Source organism: Anomaloglossus baeobatrachus, chromosome 2, assembly GCF_048569485.1.
Source record: "Anomaloglossus baeobatrachus isolate aAnoBae1 chromosome 2, aAnoBae1.hap1, whole genome shotgun sequence".
NCBI classification, from domain to species: domain Eukaryota; kingdom Metazoa; phylum Chordata; class Amphibia; order Anura; family Aromobatidae; genus Anomaloglossus; species Anomaloglossus baeobatrachus.
In genome coordinates, this window is record NC_134354.1 from 790,882,598 (window position 1) to 790,901,624 (window position 19,027).

The following is a 19,027-nucleotide window of genomic DNA, read 5'->3' on the forward strand; positions in this document are numbered from 1 at the left end:
CTACAGGTGGCAGCTCCATACATGTCCCCGCCCCCGCGAGACACTACAGGTCGCAGCCCCATACAAGTCCCCGCCAGACACTACAGTTGGCAGCCCCATACAAGTCCCCGCCCCCGCCAGACACTACAGGTGGCAGCCCCATACATGTCCCCGCCCGGCCAAACACTGCAGGCGGCAGCCCCATACAAATCCCCGCCCCCCTCCGGATACAACAAGTGGCAGCCCCATTCAAGTCCCCGCCCCCGCCAGACACGACAGGAGGCAGCCACATACAAGTCCCCGCCCCCGCCAGACACTACTGGAGGCAGCCCCATACAAGTCCCCGCCCCCCTCCGGATACAACAAGTGGCAGCCCCATTCAAGTCCCCGCCCCCGCCAGACACGACAGGAGGCAGCCACATACAAGTCCCCGCCCCCGCCAGACACTACTGGAGGCAGCCCCATACAAGTCCCTGGCCCCCGACGGACACTACAGGTGGCAGCCCCATACAAGTCCCCGCCCCCGCCAGACACTACAGGTGGCAGCCCCATACAAGTCCCCGCCCCGCCAAACACTACAGGAGGCAGCCCTATAAAAGTCCCCGCCCCCGACGGACACTAAAGGTGGCAGCCCCATACAAGTCCCCACCCCAGCCAGACACTACAGGAGGCAGCCCCATACAAGTCCCCGCCCCCGCCAGACACTACAGGAGGCAGCCCCATACAAGTCCCCGCCCCCGCCAGACACTAAAGGTGGCAGCCCCATACAAGTCCCTGGTCCCCGCCAGACACTAAAGGTGGCAGCCCCATACAAGTCCCCGCCCCCGCCAGACACTACAGGAGGCAGCCCCATACAAGTCCCCGCCCCCCGCCAGACACTACAGGTGGCAGATCCATACATGTCCCCGCCCCCGCCAGACACTACAGGTGGCAGCCCCCATACAATTCCCCGCCCCCCGCCAGACACTACAGGTGGCAGCCCCATACAAGTCCCCGCCAGACACTACAGGTGGCAGCCCCATACAACTCCCCGCCACCGCCAGACACTACAGGTGGCAGCCCCATACAAGTCCCCGCCCCCGCCAGACACTACAGGTGGCAGCCCCATACAAGTCCCCGCCCCCGCCAGACACTACAGGTGGCAGCCCCAAACAAGTCCCCACCCCCGCCAGACACTACAGGTGGCAGCCCCATACGAGTCCTCGCCCCCCTCCGGACACTACAGGTGGCAGCCCCATACAACTCCCCGCCCCCGCCAGACACTACAGGTGGCAGCCCCATACAAGTCCCCCACCCCCACCAGACACTACAGGTGGCAGCCCCATACAAGTCCCTGGCCCCCGAGGGACACTACAGGTGGCAGCCCCATACATGTCCCCGCCCCCCGCCAAACACTACAGGTGGCAGCCCCATACATGTCCCCGCCCCCGCCAGACACTACAGGTGGCAGCCCCATACAAGTCCCCACCCCCACCAGACACTACAGGTGGCAGCCCCATACAAGTCCCCGCCCCGCCAAACACTACAGGTGGCAGCCCCATACAAGTCCCTGGCCCCCGAGGGACACTACAGGTGGCAGCCCCATACATGTCCCCGCCCCCCGCCAAACACTACAGGAGGCTGCCCCATACAAGTCCCTGGCCCCCGAGGGACACTACAGGTGGCAGCCCCATACAAGTCCCCGCCCCCGTCAGACACTACAGGAGGCAGCCCCATACAACTCCCCGCCCCCGCCAGACACTACAGGTGGCAGCCCCATACAAGTCCCCGCCCCCGCCAGACACTACAGGTGGAAGCCCCATACAAGTCCCCGCCCCCGCCAGACACGACAGGAGGCAGCCACATACAAGTCCCCGCCCCCGCCAGACACTACTGGAGGCAGCCCCATACAAGTCCCCGCCCCCCTCCGGACACGACAGGAGGCAGCCCCATACAAGTCCTTGCCCCGCCCCCGCCGCCAGACACTACAGGAGGCAGCCCCATACAACTCCCCGCCCCCGCCAGACACTACAGGTGGCAGCCCCATACAAGTCCCCGCCCCCGCCAGACACTACAGGTGGAAGCCCCATACAAGTCCCCCGCCCCGCCAGACACGACAGGAGGCAGCCACATACAAGTCCCCGCCCCCGCCAGACACTACTGGAGGCAGCCCCATACAAGTCCCCGCCCCCCTCCGGACACGACAGGAGGCAGCCCCATACAAGTCCTTGCCCCGCCCCCAGACACTACAGGAGGCAGCCCCATACAAGTCCCCGCCCCCGCCAGACACTACAGGAGGCAGCCCTATAAAAGTCCCCGCCCCCGCCAGACACTACAGGAGGCAGCCCCATACAAGTCCCCGCCCCCCGCCAGACACTACAGGTGGCAGCCCCATACAATTCCCCGCCCCCGCCAGACACTACAGGTGGCAGCCCCATACAAGTCCCCGCCCCCGCCAGACACTACAGGTGGCAGCCCCATACAACTCCCCGCCACCGCCAGACACTACAGGTGGCAGCCCCACACAAGTCCCCCGCCCCCGCCAGACACTACAGGTGGCAGCCCCATACAACTCCCCGCCCCCGCCAGACACTACAGGTGGCAGCCCCATACAAGTCCCCACCCCCGCCAGACACTACAGGTGGCAGCCCCATACAAGTCCCCGCCCCCGCCAGACACTACAGGTGGCAGCCCCATAAAAGTCCCCACCCCCGCCAGACACTACAGGTGGCAGCCCCATACATGTCCCCGCCCCCCGCCAAACACTACAGGTGGCAGCCCCATACAAGTCCCTGGCCCCCGAGGGACACTACAGGTGGCAGCCCCATACAAGTCCCCGCCCCCCGCCAGACACTACAGGAGGCAGCCCCATACAACCTCCCCGCCCCCGCCAGACACTACAGGTGGCAGCCCCATACAAGTCCCCGCCCCCCGCCAGACACTACAGGTGGCAGCCCCATACAAGTCCCCGCCCCCGCCAGACACTACAGGTGGCAGCCCCATACAAGTCCCCACCCCCGCCAGACACTACAGGTGGTAGCCCCATACAAGTCCCCGCCCCCCTCCGGACACTACAGGTGGCAGCCCCATACAAGTCCCCGCCCCCGACGGACACTACAGGAGGCAGCCCCATACAAGTCCCTGGCCACCGACGGACACTACAGGTGGCAGCCCCATACAAGTCCCCGCCCCCGCCAGACACTACAGGAGGCAGCCCCATACAAGTCCCTGGCCCCCGACGGACACTACAGGTGGCAGCCCCATACAAGTCCCCGCCCCCCACCGGACACTACAGGTGACAGCCCCATACAAGTCCCTGGTCCCCGACGGACACTACAGGTGGCAGCCCCATACAAGTCCCCGCCCCCCCACCGGACACTACAGGTGGCAGCCCCATACAAGTCCCCGCCCCTGCCAGACACTACAGGAGGCAGCCCCATACAAGTCCCCGCTCCCCGCCGAACACTACAGGCGGCAGCCCCAAACAAGTCCCCGCCCCCCTCCGGATACAACAAGTGGCAGCCCCATACATGTCCCCGCCCCCCACCAGACACGACAGGAGACAGCTCCATACAAGTCCCCGCCCCCCTCCGAACACGACAGGAGGCAACCCCATACAAGTTCCCGCCCCCGCTAGACACTACAGGTGGCAGCCCCATACAAGTCCCCGCGCCCGCTAGACACTACAGGTGGCAGCCCCATACAAGTCCCCGCCCCCGCTAGACACTACAGGTGGCAGCCCCATACATGTCCCCACCCCCGCCAGACACTACAGGTGGCAGCCCCATACAAGTCCCCGCCCCCGCTAGACACTACAGGTGGCAGCCCCATACATGTCCCCACCCCCGCCAAACACTACAGGTGGCAGCCCCATACAAGTCCCCGCCCCGCCAAACACTACAGGTGGCAGCCCCATACAAGTCCCTGGCCCCCGACGGACACTACAGGTGGCAGGCCCATACAAGTCCCCACCCCCGCCAGACACTACAGGTGGCAGCCCCATACAAGTCCCCACCCCCGCCAGACACTACAGGTGGCAGCCCCATACAAGTCCCCGCCCCCGCCAGACACTACAGGTGGCAGCCCCATACAAGTCCCCGCCCCCGCCAGACACTACAGGTGGCAGCCCCATACAAGTCCCCGCCCCCGCCAGACACTACAGGTGGCATCCCCATACAAGTCCCCACCCCCGCCAGACACTACAGGTGGCAGCCCCATACAAGTCCCCGCCCCCCGACGGACACTACAGGAGGCAGCCCCATACAAGTCCCCGCCCCCGACGGGCACTACAGGAGGCAGCCCCATACAAGTCCCTGGCCCCCGACGGACACTAAAGGTGGCAAACTCATACAAGTCCCCGCCCCCGCCAGACACTACAGGAGGCAGCCCCATACAAGTCCCTGGCCCCCGACGGACACTACAGGTGGCAGCCCCATACAAGTCCCCGCCCCCGCCAGACACTACAGGTGGCAGCCCCATACAAGTCCCTGGCCCCCGACGGACACTACAGGTGGCAGCCCCATACAAGTCCCCGCCCCTGCCAGACACTACAGGAGGCAGCCCCATACAAGTCCCCGCCCCCCGCCGAACACTACAGGTGGCAGCCCCATACAAGTCCCCGCCCCGCCAAACACTACAGGTGGCAGCCCCATACAAGTCCCCGCCCCTGCCAGACACTACAGGAGGCAGCCCCATACAAGTCCCCGCCCCGCCAAACACTACAGGTGGCAGCCCCATACAAGTCCCCGCCCCCCTCCGGATACAACAAGTGGCAGCCCCATACATGTTCCCGCCCCTGCCAGACACTACAGGAGGCAGCCCCATACAAGTCCCCGCCCCGCCAAACACTAAAGGCGGCAGCCCCAAACAAGTCCCCGCCCCCCTCCGGATACAACAAGTGGCAGCCCCATACAAGTCCTTGCCCCCCGCCGAACACTACAGGTGGCAGCCCCATACAAGTCCCCGCCCCCGCCAGACACTACAGGTGGCAGCCCCATACAAGTCCCCGCCCCTGCCAGACACTACAGGTGGCAGCCCCATACAAGTCCCCGCCCCCGCCAGACACTACAGGTGGCAGCCCCATACAAGTCCCCACCCCCGCCAGACACTACAGGTGGCAGCCCCATACAAGTCCCCGCCCCCGACGGACACTACAGGTGGCAGCCCCATACAAGTCCCCGCCCCCGACGGACACTACAGGAGGCAGCCCCATACAAGTCCCTGGCCACCGACGGACACTACAGGTGGCAGCCCCATACAAGTCCCCGCCCCCGACGGACACTACAGGAGGCAGCCCCATACAAGTCCCTGGCCACCGACGGACACTACAGGAGGCAGCCCCATACAAGTCCCTGGCCCCCGACGGACACTACAGGTGGCAGCCCCATACAAGTCCCCGCCCCCCACCGGACACTACAGGTGACAGCCCCATACAAGTCCCTGGCCCCCGACGGACACTACAGGTGGCAGCCCCATACAAGTCCCCGCCCCCCACCGGACACTACAGGTGGCAGCCCCATACAAGTCCCCGCCCCTGCCAGACACTACAGGAGGCAGCCCCATACAAGTCCCCGCTCCCCGCCGAACACTAAAGGTGGCAGCCCCATACAAGTCCCCGCCCCGCCAAACACTAAAGGCGGCAGCCCCAAACAAGTCCCCGCCCCCCTCCGGATACAACAAGTGGCAGCCCCATACATGTCCCCGCCCCCCTCCGAACACGACAGGAGGCAGCCCCATACAAGTCCTTGCCCCGCCCCCGCCGCCAGACACTACAGGAGGCAACCCCATACAAGTGCCCGCCCCCGCTAGACACTACAGGTGGCAGCCCCATACAAGTCCCCGCGTCCGCTAGACACTACAGGTGGCAGCCCCATACAAGTCCCCGCCCCCGCTAGACACTACAGGTGGCAGCCCCATACAAGTCCCCACCCCCGCCAGACACTACAGGTGGCAGCCCCATACAAGTCCCCGCCCCCGCCAGACACTACAGGTGGCAGCCCCATACAAGTCCCCGCCCCCGCCAGACACTACAGGTGGCAGCCCCATACAAGTCCCCGCCCCCGCCAGACACTACAGGTGGCATCCCCATACAAGTCCCCGCCCCTGCCAGACACTACAGGAGGCAGCCCCATACAAGTCCTTGCCCCCCGCCGAACACTACAGGTGGCAGCCCCATACAAGTCCCCGCCCCCGCCAGACACTACAGGTGGCAGCCCCATACAAGTCCCCGCCCCTGCCAGACACTACAGGAGGCAGCCCCATACAAGTCCCCGCCCCCCGCCGAACACTACAGGTGGCAGCCCCATAAAAGTCCCCGCCCCGCCAAACACTACAGGCGGCAGCCCCATACAAGTCCCCGCCCCCCTCCGGACACTACAGGTGGCAGCCCCATACATGTCCCCGCCCCCGCCAGACACTACAGGTGGCAGCCCCATACAAGTCCCCGCCCCCCTCCGGACACTACTGGTGGCAGCCCCATACAAGTCCCCGCCCCCCTCCGGATACAACAAGTGGCAGCCCCATACATGTCCCCGCCCCCCGCCAGACACGACAGGAGGCAGCCCCATACAAGTCCCCGCCCCCCTCCGGATACAACAAGTGGCAGCCCCATACATGTTCCCGCCCCCGCCAGACACTACAGGAGACAGCCCCATACATGTCCCCGCCCCCCTCCGGACACTAGAGGTGGCAGCCCCATACAAGTCCCCGCCCCCCTCCAGACACTACAGGTGGCAGCCCCATACATGTCCCCGCCCCCCTCCAGACACGACAGGCGGCAGCCCCATACAAGTCCTTGCCCCGCCCCCGCCAGACACTACAGGTGGCAGCCCCATACAAGTCCCAGCCCCGCCAAACACTACAGTTGGCAGCCCCATACAAGTTTCCGCCCCCTCCAGACACTACAGGTGGCAGCCCCATACAAGTCCCCGCCCCGCCAAACACTACAGGTGGCAGCCCCATACAAGTCCCTGGCCCCCGACGGACACTACAGGTGGCAGCCCCATACAAGTCCCCGCCCCCCTCAAGACACTACAGGTGGCAGCCCCATACAAGTCCCCGCCCCCGCCAGACACTACAGATGGCATCCCCATACATGTCCCCGCCCCCGCCAGACACTACAGGTGGCAGCCCCATACATGTCCCCGCCCCCGCCAGACACTACAGGAGGCAGCCCCATACAAGTCCCCGCCCCCGCCAGACACTACAGGTGGCAGCCCCATACAAGTCCCCGCCCCCGCCAGACACTACAGGTGGCAGCCCCATACAAGTCCCCGCCCCCTCCGGACACTACAGGTGGCAGCCCCATACAAGTCCCCGCCCCCTCCAGACACTACAGGTGGCAGCCCCATACAAGTCCCTGGCCCCCGACGGACACTACAGGTGGCAGCCCCATACAAGTCCCCGCCCCCCTCAAGACACTACAGGTGGCAGCCCCATACAAGTCCCCGCCCCCGCCAGACACTACAGATGGCATCCCCATACATGTCCCCGCCCCCGCCAGACACTACAGGTGGCAGCCCCATACATGTCCCCGCCCCCGCCAGACACTACAGGAGGCAGCCCCATACAAGTCCCCGCCCCCGCCAGACACTACAGGTGGCAGCCCCATACAAGTCCCCGCCCCCGCCAGACACTACAGGTGGCAGCCCCATACAAGTCCCCGCCCCCTCCGGACACTACAGGTGGCAGCCCCATACAAGTCCCCGCCCCCTCCAGACACTACAGGTGGCAGCCCCATACAAGTCCCCGCCCCCGCCAGACACTACAGGTGGCAGCCCCATACAAGTCCCCGCCCCCGCCAGACACTACAGGAGGCAGCCCCATACAAGTCCCCGCCCCCGCCAGACACTACAGGTGGCAGCCCCATACAAGTCCCCGCCCCCGCCAGACACTACAGGTGGCAGCCCCAAACAAGTCCCCGCCCCCTCCGGACACTACAGGTGGCAGCCCCATACAAGTCCCCGCCCCCTCCAGACACTACAGGTGGCAGCCCCATACAAGTCCCCGCCCCCGCCAGACACTACAGGTGGCAGCCCCATACAAGTCCCCGCCCCCCTCCGGACACTACAGGTAGCAGCCCCATACAAGTCTCCGCCCCCGCCAGACACTACAGGTGGCAGCCCCATACAAGTCCCTGGCCCCCGCCAAACACTACAGGTGGCAGCCCCATACAAGACCCCGCCCCGCCAAACACTACAGGTGGCAGCCCCATACAAGTCCCTGGCCCCCGCCAAACACTACAGGTGGCAGCCCCATACAAGTCCCTGGCCCCCGACGCACACTACAGGTGGCAGCCCCATACAAGTCCCCGCCAGACACTACAGGTGGCAGCCCCATACATGTCCCTGCCCCCGCCAAACACTACAGGTGGCAGCCCCATACAAGTCCCCGCCCCCGACGGACACTACAGGTGGCAGCCCCATACAAGTCCCTGGCCCCCGACGGACACCACAGGTGGCAGCCCCATACAAGTCCCCGCCGGGCCAAACACTACAGGAGGCAGCCCCATACATGTCCCCGCCAGACACTACAGGTGGCAGCCCCATACAAGTCCCCGCCCCCGCCAGACACTACAGGTGGTAGCCCCATACATGTCCCCCGCCCCCGCCAGACACTACAGGTGGCAGCCCCATACAAGTCCCCCGCCCCCCGCCAGACACTACAGGTGGCAGTCTCATACAAGTCCCTGGCCCCTGACAGACACTACAGGTGGCAGCCCCATACATGTCCCCACCCCCGCCAGACACTAAAGGTGGCAGCCCCATACAAGTCCCTGGCCCCCGACGGACACTACAGGTGGCAGCCCCATACAAGTCCCCGCCCCCGCCAGACACTACAGGTGGAAGCCCCATACAAATCCCTGGCCCCCGACGGACACTACAAGTGGCAGCCCCATACAAGTCCCCGCCCCCACCAGACACTACAGGTGGCAGCCCCATACATGTCCCCGCCCCCGCCAGACACTACAGGTGGCAGCCCCATACAAGTCCCCGCCCCCGCCAGACACTACAGGTGGCAGCCCCATACAAGTCCCCGCCCCGCCAAACACGACAGGTGGCAGCCCCATACAAGTCCCTGGCCCCCGACGGACACTACAGGTGGCAGCCCCATACAAGTCCCCGCCCCCGCCAGACACTACAGGAGGCAGCCCCATACAAGTCCCCGCCAGACACTACAGGAGGCAGCCCCATACAAGTCCCTGGCCCCCGACGGACACTACAAGTGGCAGCCCCATACATGTCCCCGCCCCCCTCCGGACACTACCGGTGGCAGCCCCATACATGTCCCCGCCCCCGCCAGACACTACAGGTGGCAGCCCCATACAAGTCCCCGCCCCCCTCCGGACACTACTGGTGGCAGCCCCATACATGTCCCCGCCCCCGCCAGACACTACAGGTGGCAGCCCCATACAAGTCCCCGCCCCCGACGGACACTACAGGTGGCAGCCCCATACAAGTCCCCGCCCCCCTCCGGACACTACCGGTGGCAGCCCCATACATGTCCCCGCCCCCGCCAGACACTACAGGTGGCAGCCCCATACAAGTCCCCACCCCCGACGGACACTACAGGTGGCAGCCCTATACAAGTCCCCGCCCCGCCAAACACTACAGGTGGCAGCCCCATACAAGTCCCTGGCCCCCGACGGACACTACAGGAGGCAGCCCCATACAAGTCCCCGCCAGACACTACAGGTGGCAGCCCCATACAAGTCCCCGCCCCCGCCAGACACTACAGGTGGCAGCCCCATACAAGTCCCCGCCCCCCGCCCCCGCCAGACACTACAGGTGGCAGCCCCATACAAGTCCCCGCCCCCGCCAGACACTACAGGTGGCAGCCCCATACAAGTCCCTGGCCCCCGACAGACACTACAGGTGGCAGCCCCATACAAGTCCCCGCCCCGCCAGACACTACAGGTGGCAGCCCCATACAAGTCCCCGCCCCCGCCAGACACTACAGGTGGCAGCCCCATACAAGTCCCCGCCCCGCCAAACACTACAGGTGGCAGCCCCATACAAATCCCCGCCCCCGCCAGACACTACAGGTGGCAGCCCCATACAAGTCCCCGCCCCCACCAGACACTACAGGTGGCAGTCCTATACAAGTCCCCGTCCCCGCCAGACACTACAGGTGGCAGCCCCATACAAGTCCCTGGCCCCGCCAGACACTACAGATGGCATCCCCATACAAGTACCGCCCCCGCCAGACACTACAAGTCCCCGCCCCCCTCCGGACATTACAGATGGCAGCCCCATACAAGTCCCCGCCCCCCGCCAAACACTACAGGAGGCAGCCCCATACATGTCCCCGCCCCACCAAACACTACAGGTGGCAGCCCCATAGAAGTCCGCGCCCCCGACGGACACTACAGGTGGCAGCCCCATACAAGTCCCCGCCCCCCTCCAGACACTACAGGTGGCAGTCCCATAGAAGTCTCCGCCTCCGCCAGACACTACAGGTGGCAGTCCCATACAAGTCCCCGCCCCCCTCCAGACACTACAGGAGGCAGCCCCATACAAGTCCCCGCCCCCCTCCAGACACTACAGGTGGCAGTCCCATACAAGTCCCTGCCCCCGCCAGACACTACAGGTGGCAGTCCCATACAAGTCCCCACCCCCCTCCAGACACTACAGGTGGCAGTCCCATACAAGTCCCCGCCCCCCTCCGGACACTACAGGAGGCAGCCCCATACAAGTCCCCGCCCCCGCCAGACACTACAGGTGGCAGCCCCATACAAGTCCCCGCCAGACACTACAGGTGGCAGCCCCATACAAGTCCCCGCCCCCCACCGGACACTACAGGAGGCAGCCCCATACAAGTCCCCGCCCCCGCGAGACACTACAGGTGGCAGCCCCATACAAGTCCCCGCCCCCGCCAGACACTACAGGTGGCAGCCCCATACAAAACCCCGCCCCCGCCAGACACTACAGGTGGCAGCCCCATACATGTCCCCGCCCCCGCCAGACACCACAGGTGGCAGCCCCATACAAGTCCCCGCCCCCGCCAGACACTACAGGTGGCAGCCTCATACAAGTCCCTGGCCCCCGACAGACACTACAGGTGGCAGCCCCATACAAGCCCCCGCCCCCCGCCGGACACTACAGGTGGCAGCCCCATACAAGTCCCCGCCCCGCCAAACACTACAGGTGGCAGTCCCATACAAGTCCCCGCCCCCCTCCGGACACTACAGGAGGCAGCCCCATACAAGTCCCCGCCCCCGCCAGACACTACAGGTGGCAGCCCCATACAAGTCCCCGCCAGACACTACAGGTGGCAGCCCCATACAAGTCCCCGCCCCCCTCCAGACACTACAGGAGGCAGCCACATACAAGTCCCCGCCCCCCTCCAGACACTACAGGTGGCAGTCCCATACAAGTCCCTGCCCCCGCCAGACACTACAGGTGGCAGTCCCATACAAGTCCCCACCCCCCTCCAGACACTACAGGTGGCAGTCCCATACAAGTCCCCGCCCCCCTCCGGACACTACAGGAGGCAGCCCCATACAAGTCCCCGCCCCCGCCAGACACTACAGGTGGCAGCCCCATACAAGTCCCCGCCAGACACTACAGGTGGCAGCCCCATACAAGTCCCCGCCCCCCACCGGACACTACAGGAGGCAGCCCCATACAAGTCCCCGCCCCCGCGAGACACTACAGGTGGCAGCCCCATATAAGTCCCCGCCCCCTCCAGACACTACAGGTGGCAGTCCCATACAAGTCCCCGCCCCCCTCCAGACACTACAGGTGGCAGTCCCATAGAAGTCTCCGCCCCCGCCAGACACTACAGGTGGCAGTCCCATACAAGTCCCCGCCCCCCTCCAGACACTACAGGAGGCAGCCCCATACAAGTCCCCGCCCCCCTCCAGACACTACAGGTCGCAGTCCCATACAAGTCCCTGCCCCCGCCAGACACTACAGGTGGCAGTCCCATACAAGTCCCCACCCCCCTCCAGACACTACAGGTGGCAGTCCCATACAAGTCCCCGCCCCCCTCCGGACACTACAGGAGGCAGCCCCATACAAGTCCCCGCCAGACACTACAGGTGGCAGCCCCATACAAGTCCCCGCCAGACACTACAGGTGGCAGCCCCATACAAGTCCCCGCCCCCCACCGGACACTACAGGAGGCAGCCCCATACAAGTCCCCGCCCCCGCGAGACACTACAGGTGGCAGCCCCATACAAGTCCCCGCCCCCGCCAGACACTACAGGTGGCAGCCCCATACAAAACCCCGCCCCCGCCAGACACTACAGGTGGCAGCCCCATACATGTCCCCGCCCCCGCCAGACACCACAGGTGGCAGCCCCATACAAGTCCCCGCCCCCGCCAGACACTACAGGTGGCAGCCTCATACAAGTCCCTGGCCCCCGACAGACACTACAGGTGGCAGCCCCATACAAGCCCCCGCCCCCCGCCGGACACTACAGGTGGCAGCCCCATACAAGTCCCCGCCCCGCCAAACACTACAGGTGGCAGTCCCATACAAGTCCCCGCCCCCCTCCGGACACTACAGGAGGCAGCCCCATACAAGTCCCCGCCCCCGCCAGACACTACAGGTGGCAGCCCCATACAAGTCCCCGCCAGACACTACAGGTGGCAGCCCCATACAAGTCCCCGCCCCCCTCCAGACACTACAGGAGGCAGCCACATACAAGTCCCCGCCCCCCTCCAGACACTACAGGTGGCAGTCCCATACAAGTCCCTGCCCCCGCCAGACACTACAGGTGGCAGTCCCATACAAGTCCGCGCCCCCCTCCGGACACTACAGGAGGCAGCCCCATACAAGTCCCCGCCCCCGCCAGACACTACAGGTGGCAGCCCCATACAAGTCCCCGCCAGACACTACAGGTAGCAGCCCCATACAAGTCCCCGCCCCCGCGAGACACTACAGGTGGCAGCCCCATACAAGTCCCCGCCCCCGCCAGACACTACAGGTGGCAGCCCCATACAAGTCCCCGCCCCCGCCAGACACTACAGGTGGCAGCCCCATACAAAACCCCGCCCCCGCCAGACACTACAGGTGGCAGCCCCATACAAGTCCCCGCCCCCGCCAGACACTACAGGTGGCAGCCTCATACAAGTCCCTGGCCCCCGCCAGACACTACAGGTGGCAGCCCCATACAAGTCCCCGCCCCCGCCAGACACTACAGGAGGCAGCCCCATACAAGTCCCTGGCCCCCGACGGACACTACAGGTGGCAGCCCCATACAAGTCCCCGCCCCGCCAAACACTACAGGTGGCAGTCCCATACAAGTCCCCCGCCCCCCTCCGGACACTACAGGAGGCAGCCCCATACAAGTCCCCGCCCCCGCCAGACACTACAGGTGGCAGCCCCATACAAGTCCCCGCCAGACACTACAGGTGGCAGCCCCATACAAGTCCCCGCCCCCCTCCAGACACTACAGGAGGCAGCCACATACAAGTCCCCGCCCCCCTCCAGACACTACAGGTGGCAGTCCCATACAAGTCCCTGCCCCCGCCAGACACTACAGGTGGCAGTCCCATACAAGTCCCCACCCCCCTCCAGACACTACAGGTGGCAGTCCCATACAAGTCCCCGCCCCCCTCCGGACACTACAGGAGGCAGCCCCATACAAGTCCCCGCCCCCGCCAGACACTACAGGTGGCAGCCCCATACAAGTCCCCGCCAGACACTACAGGTGGCAGCCCCATACAAGTCCCCGCCCCCCACCGGACACTACAGGAGGCAGCCCCATACAAGTCCCCGCCCCCGCGAGACACTACAGGTGGCAGCCCCATACAAGTCCCCGCCCCCTCCAGACACTACAGGTGGCAGTCCCATACAAGTCCCCGCCCCCCTCCAGACACTACAGGTGGCAGTCCCATAGAAGTCTCCGCCCCCGCCAGACACTACAGGTGGCAGTCCCATACAAGTCCCCGCCCCCCTCCAGACACTACAGGAGGCAGCCCCATACAAGTCCCCGCCCCCCTCCAGACACTACAGGTGGCAGTCCCATACAAGTCCCTGCCCCCGCCAGACACTACAGGTGGCAGTCCCATACAAGTCCCCACCCCCCTCCAGACACTACAGGTGGCAGTCCCATACAAGTCCCTGCCCCCCTCCGGACACTACAGGAGGCAGCCCCATACAAGTCCCCGCCCCCGCCAGACACTACAGGTGGCAGCCCCATACAAGTCCCCGCCAGACACTACAGGTGGCAGCCCCATACAAGTCCCCGCCCCCCACCGGACACTACAGGAGGCAGCCCCATACAAGTCCCCGCCCCCGCGAGACACTACAGGTGGCAGCCCCATACAAGTCCCCGCCCCCGCCAGACACTACAGGTGGCAGCCCCATACAAAACCCCGCCCCCGCCAGACACTACAGGTGGCAGCCCCATACATGTCCCCGCCCCCGCCAGACACCACAGGTGGCAGCCCCATACAAGTCCCCGCCCCCGCCAGACACTACAGGTGGCAGCCTCATACAAGTCCCTGGCCCCCGACAGACACTACAGGTGGCAGCCCCATACAAGCCCCCGCCCCCCGCCGGACACTACAGGTGGCAGCCCCATACAAGTCCCCGCCCCGCCAAACACTACAGGTGGCAGTCCCATACAAGTCCCCGCCCCCCTCCGGACACTACAGGAGGCAGCCCCATACAAGTCCCCGCCCCCGCCAGACACTACAGGTGGCAGCCCCATACAAGTCCCCGCCAGACACTACAGGTGGCAGCCCCATACAAGTCCCCGCCCCCCTCCAGACACTACAGGAGGCAGCCACATACAAGTCCCCGCCCCCCTCCAGACACTACAGGTGGCAGTCCCATACAAGTCCCTGCCCCCGCCAGACACTACAGGTGGCAGTCCCATACAAGTCCGCGCCCCCCTCCGGACACTACAGGAGGCAGCCCCATACAAGTCCCCGCCCCCGCCAGACACTACAGGTGGCAGCCCCATACAAGTCCCCGCCAGACACTACAGGTAGCAGCCCCATACAAGTCCCCGCCCCCGCGAGACACTACAGGTGGCAGCCCCATACAAGTCCCCGCCCCCGCCAGACACTACAGGTGGCAGCCCCATACAAGTCCCCGCCCCCGCCAGACACTACAGGTGGCAGCCCCATACAAAACCCCGCCCCCGCCAGACACTACAGGTGGCAGCCCCATACAAGTCCCCGCCCCCGCCAGACACTACAGGTGGCAGCCTCATACAAGTCCCTGGCCCCCGCCAGACACTACAGGTGGCAGCCCCATACAAGTCCCCGCCCCCGCCAGACACTACAGGAGGCAGCCCCATACAAGTCCCTGGCCCCCGACGGACACTACAGGTGGCAGCCCCATACAAGTCCCCGCCCCGCCAAACACTACAGGTGGCAGTCCCATACAAGTCCCCGCCCCCCTCCGGACACTACAGGAGGCAGCCCCATACAAGTCCCCGCCCCCGCCAGACACTACAGGTGGCAGCCCCATACAAGTCCCCGCCAGACACTACAGGTGGCAGCCCCATACAAGTCCCCGCCCCCCTCCAGACACTACAGGAGGCAGCCACATACAAGTCCCCGCCCCCCTCCAGACACTACAGGTGGCAGTCCCATACAAGTCCCTGCCCCCGCCAGACACTACAGGTGGCAGTCCCATACAAGTCCCCACCCCCCTCCAGACACTACAGGTGGCAGTCCCATACAAGTCCCCGCCCCCCTCCGGACACTACAGGAGGCAGCCCCATACAAGTCCCCGCCCCCGCCAGACACTACAGGTGGCAGCCCCATACAAGTCCCCGCCAGACACTACAGGTGGCAGCCCCATACAAGTCCCCGCCCCCCACCGGACACTACAGGAGGCAGCCCCATACAAGTCCCCGCCCCCGCGAGACACTACAGGTGGCAGCCCCATACAAGTCCCCGCCCCCTCCAGACACTACAGGTGGCAGTCCCATACAAGTCCCCGCCCCCCTCCAGACACTACAGGTGGCAGTCCCATAGAAGTCTCCGCCCCCGCCAGACACTACAGGTGGCAGTCCCATACAAGTCCCCGCCCCCCTCCAGACACTACAGGAGGCAGCCCCATACAAGTCCCCGCCCCCCTCCAGACACTACAGGTGGCAGTCCCATACAAGTCCCTGCCCCCGCCAGACACTACAGGTGGCAGTCCCATACAAGTCCCCACCCCCCTCCAGACACTACAGGTGGCAGTCCCATACAAGTCCCTGCCCCCCTCCGGACACTACAGGAGGCAGCCCCATACAAGTCCCCGCCCCCGCCAGACACTACAGGTGGCAGCCCCATACAAGTCCCCGCCAGACACTACAGGTGGCAGCCCCATACAAGTCCCCGCCCCCCACCGGACACTACAGGAGGCAGCCCCATACAAGTCCCCGCCCCCGCGAGACACTACAGGTGGCAGCCCCATACAAGTCCCCGCCCCCGCCAGACACTACAGGTGGCAGCCCCATACAAAACCCCGCCCCCGCCAGACACTACAGGTGGCAGCCCCATACATGTCCCCGCCCCCGCCAGACACCACAGGTGGCAGCCCCATACAAGTCCCCGCCCCCGCCAGACACTACAGGTGGCAGCCTCATACAAGTCCCTGGCCCCCGACAGACACTACAGGTGGCAGCCCCATACAAGCCCCCGCCCCCCGCCGGACACTACAGGTGGCAGCCCCATACAAGTCCCCGCCCCGCCAAACACTACAGGTGGCAGTCCCATACAAGTCCCCGCCCCCCTCCGGACACTACAGGAGGCAGCCCCATACAAGTACCCGCCCCCGCCAGACACTACAGGTGGCAGCCCCATACAAGTCCCCGCCAGACACTACAGGTGGCAGCCCCATACAAGTCCCCGCCCCCCTCCAGACACTACAGGAGGCAGCCACATACAAGTCCCCGCCCCCCTCCAGACACTACAGGTGGCAGTCCCATACAAGTCCCTGCCCCCGCCAGACACTACAGGTGGCAGTCCCATACAAGTCCGCGCCCCCCTCCGGACACTACAGGAGGCAGCCCCATACAAGTCCCCGCCCCCGCCAGACACTACAGGTGGCAGCCCCATACAAGTCCCCGCCAGACACTACAGGTAGCAGCCCCATACAAGTCCCCGCCCCCGCGAGACACTACAGGTGGCAGCCCCATACAAGTCCCCGCCCCCGCCAGACACTACAGGTGGCAGCCCCATACAAGTCCCCGCCCCGCCAAACACTACAGGTGGCAGCCCCATACAAGTCCCCGCCCCCGCCAGACACTACAGGTGGCAGCCCCATACAAGTCCCCGCCCCGCCAAACACTACAGGTGGCAGCCCCATACAAGTCCCCGCCCCCGCCAGACACTACAGGTGGCAGCCCCATACAAGTCCCCGCCCCGCCAAACACTACAGGTGGCAGCCCCATACAAGTCCCCGCCCCCGCCAGACACTACAGGTGGCAGCCCCATACAAAACCCCGCCCGACACTACAGGTGGCAGCCCCATACAAGTCCCCGCCCCCGCCAGACACTACAGGTGGCAGCCCCATACAAGTCCCCGCCCCCGCCAGACACTACAGGAGGCAGCCCCATACAAGTCCCTGGCCCCCGACGGACACTACAGGTGGCAGCCCCATACAAGTCCCCGCCCCCGCCAGACACTACAGGAGGCAGCCCCATACAAGTCCCTGGCCCCCGACGGACACTACAGGTGGCAGCCCCATACAAGTCCCCGCCCCCGCCAGACACTACAGGTGGCAGCCCCATACAAGTCCCTGGCCCCCGACGGACACTACAGGTGGCAGCCCCATACAAGTCCCCGCCAGACACTACACTACACAACAGGAGCCCCAGAGTGTGATGGTTTCGGCACGCGGCCGGCTGCAGCCTCAGTGTAGGGGCCATGACGCTCCCTGCATTGCTCTACTCACTTGCCGCACTCCCAGATGAATTAGACGGACGGTAACCTAGCGACAACTCACCATGGCAACGGAACAACAGAACAGCAGACAGGAAGTGTTCTACCACATGACCGGAAGTTATTTAAGAACAGACTGGAAGTGATAGCGCCACCGTGTGGGTGACTCGTGGATATCAGGTTTTCCCTCCATTGTACGAGTGGACGGTGCTGGCCGGTCACCGAGCCCCACCATATCGGGACCTCCCGACCTCTCGCCCTACACACCCCCACCCCCACCCACCAGGACCTCCCGCCCTCCACACACACAGACACACACCCCCACCCACCAGGACCTCCCGCCCTCCACACACACACACACACACACACACACACACACACACACACACACACACACACACACACACACACACACCAGGACCTCCCGCCCTCCACACACACACACACACACACACACACACACCAGGACCTCCCGCCCTCCACACACACACACACACACACCCCCCCACCCACCAGGACCTCCCGCCCTCCACACACACACACACACACACACACACCCACCCACCAGGACCTCCCGCCCTCCACACAAACACACACACCCCCACCCACCAGGACCTCCCGCCCTCCACACACACACACACACACACCCCCACCCACCAGGACCTCCCGCCCTCCACACACACACACACACCCCCACTCACCAGGACCTCCCGCCCTCCACACACACACACACACCCACCAGGACCTCCCGTCCCGCCCTCCACACACACACTCACACCGGGACCTCCCGCCCTCCACACACACACACACACACACACACACCAGGACCTCCGCCCTACACACACACACACCAGGACCTCCCGCCCTACACACACACACACACACACCAGGACCTCCACACACACACACACTCACACCGGGACGTCCCGCCCTCCACACACACACTCACACCGGGACCTCCCGCCCTCCACACACACACTCACACCGGGACCTCCCGCCCTACACACACACACACACACACACACACCGGGACCTCCCGCCCTCTACACACACACACACACACACACCGGGACCTCCCGCCCTCTACACACACACACACCGGGACCTCCCGCCCTCTACACACACACACACCGGGACCTCCCGCCCTCTACACACACACACCGGGACCTCCCGCCCTCTACACACACACCGGGACCTCCCGCCCTCTACACACACACACACCGGGACCTCC

At 65.4% G+C, this 19,027-nt stretch overlaps 1 protein-coding gene across 2 annotated transcripts in view; it reads right to left on the bottom strand.

The window, feature by feature from the left end:
* Window positions 1–18,051, bottom strand: part of LRRC51 (leucine rich repeat containing 51) — a 74,421-nt gene extending 56,370 nt beyond the window's left edge. Inside the window, exon 1 of one of the 2 annotated variants that reach the window (XM_075337662.1) lies at window positions 17,861–18,051. The gene's annotated coding sequence lies outside the window, so the exon portion shown is untranslated. The other variant, XM_075337663.1, reaches the window with a different exon arrangement.
* Between the last annotated feature and the right edge of the window lie 976 nt (window positions 18,052–19,027).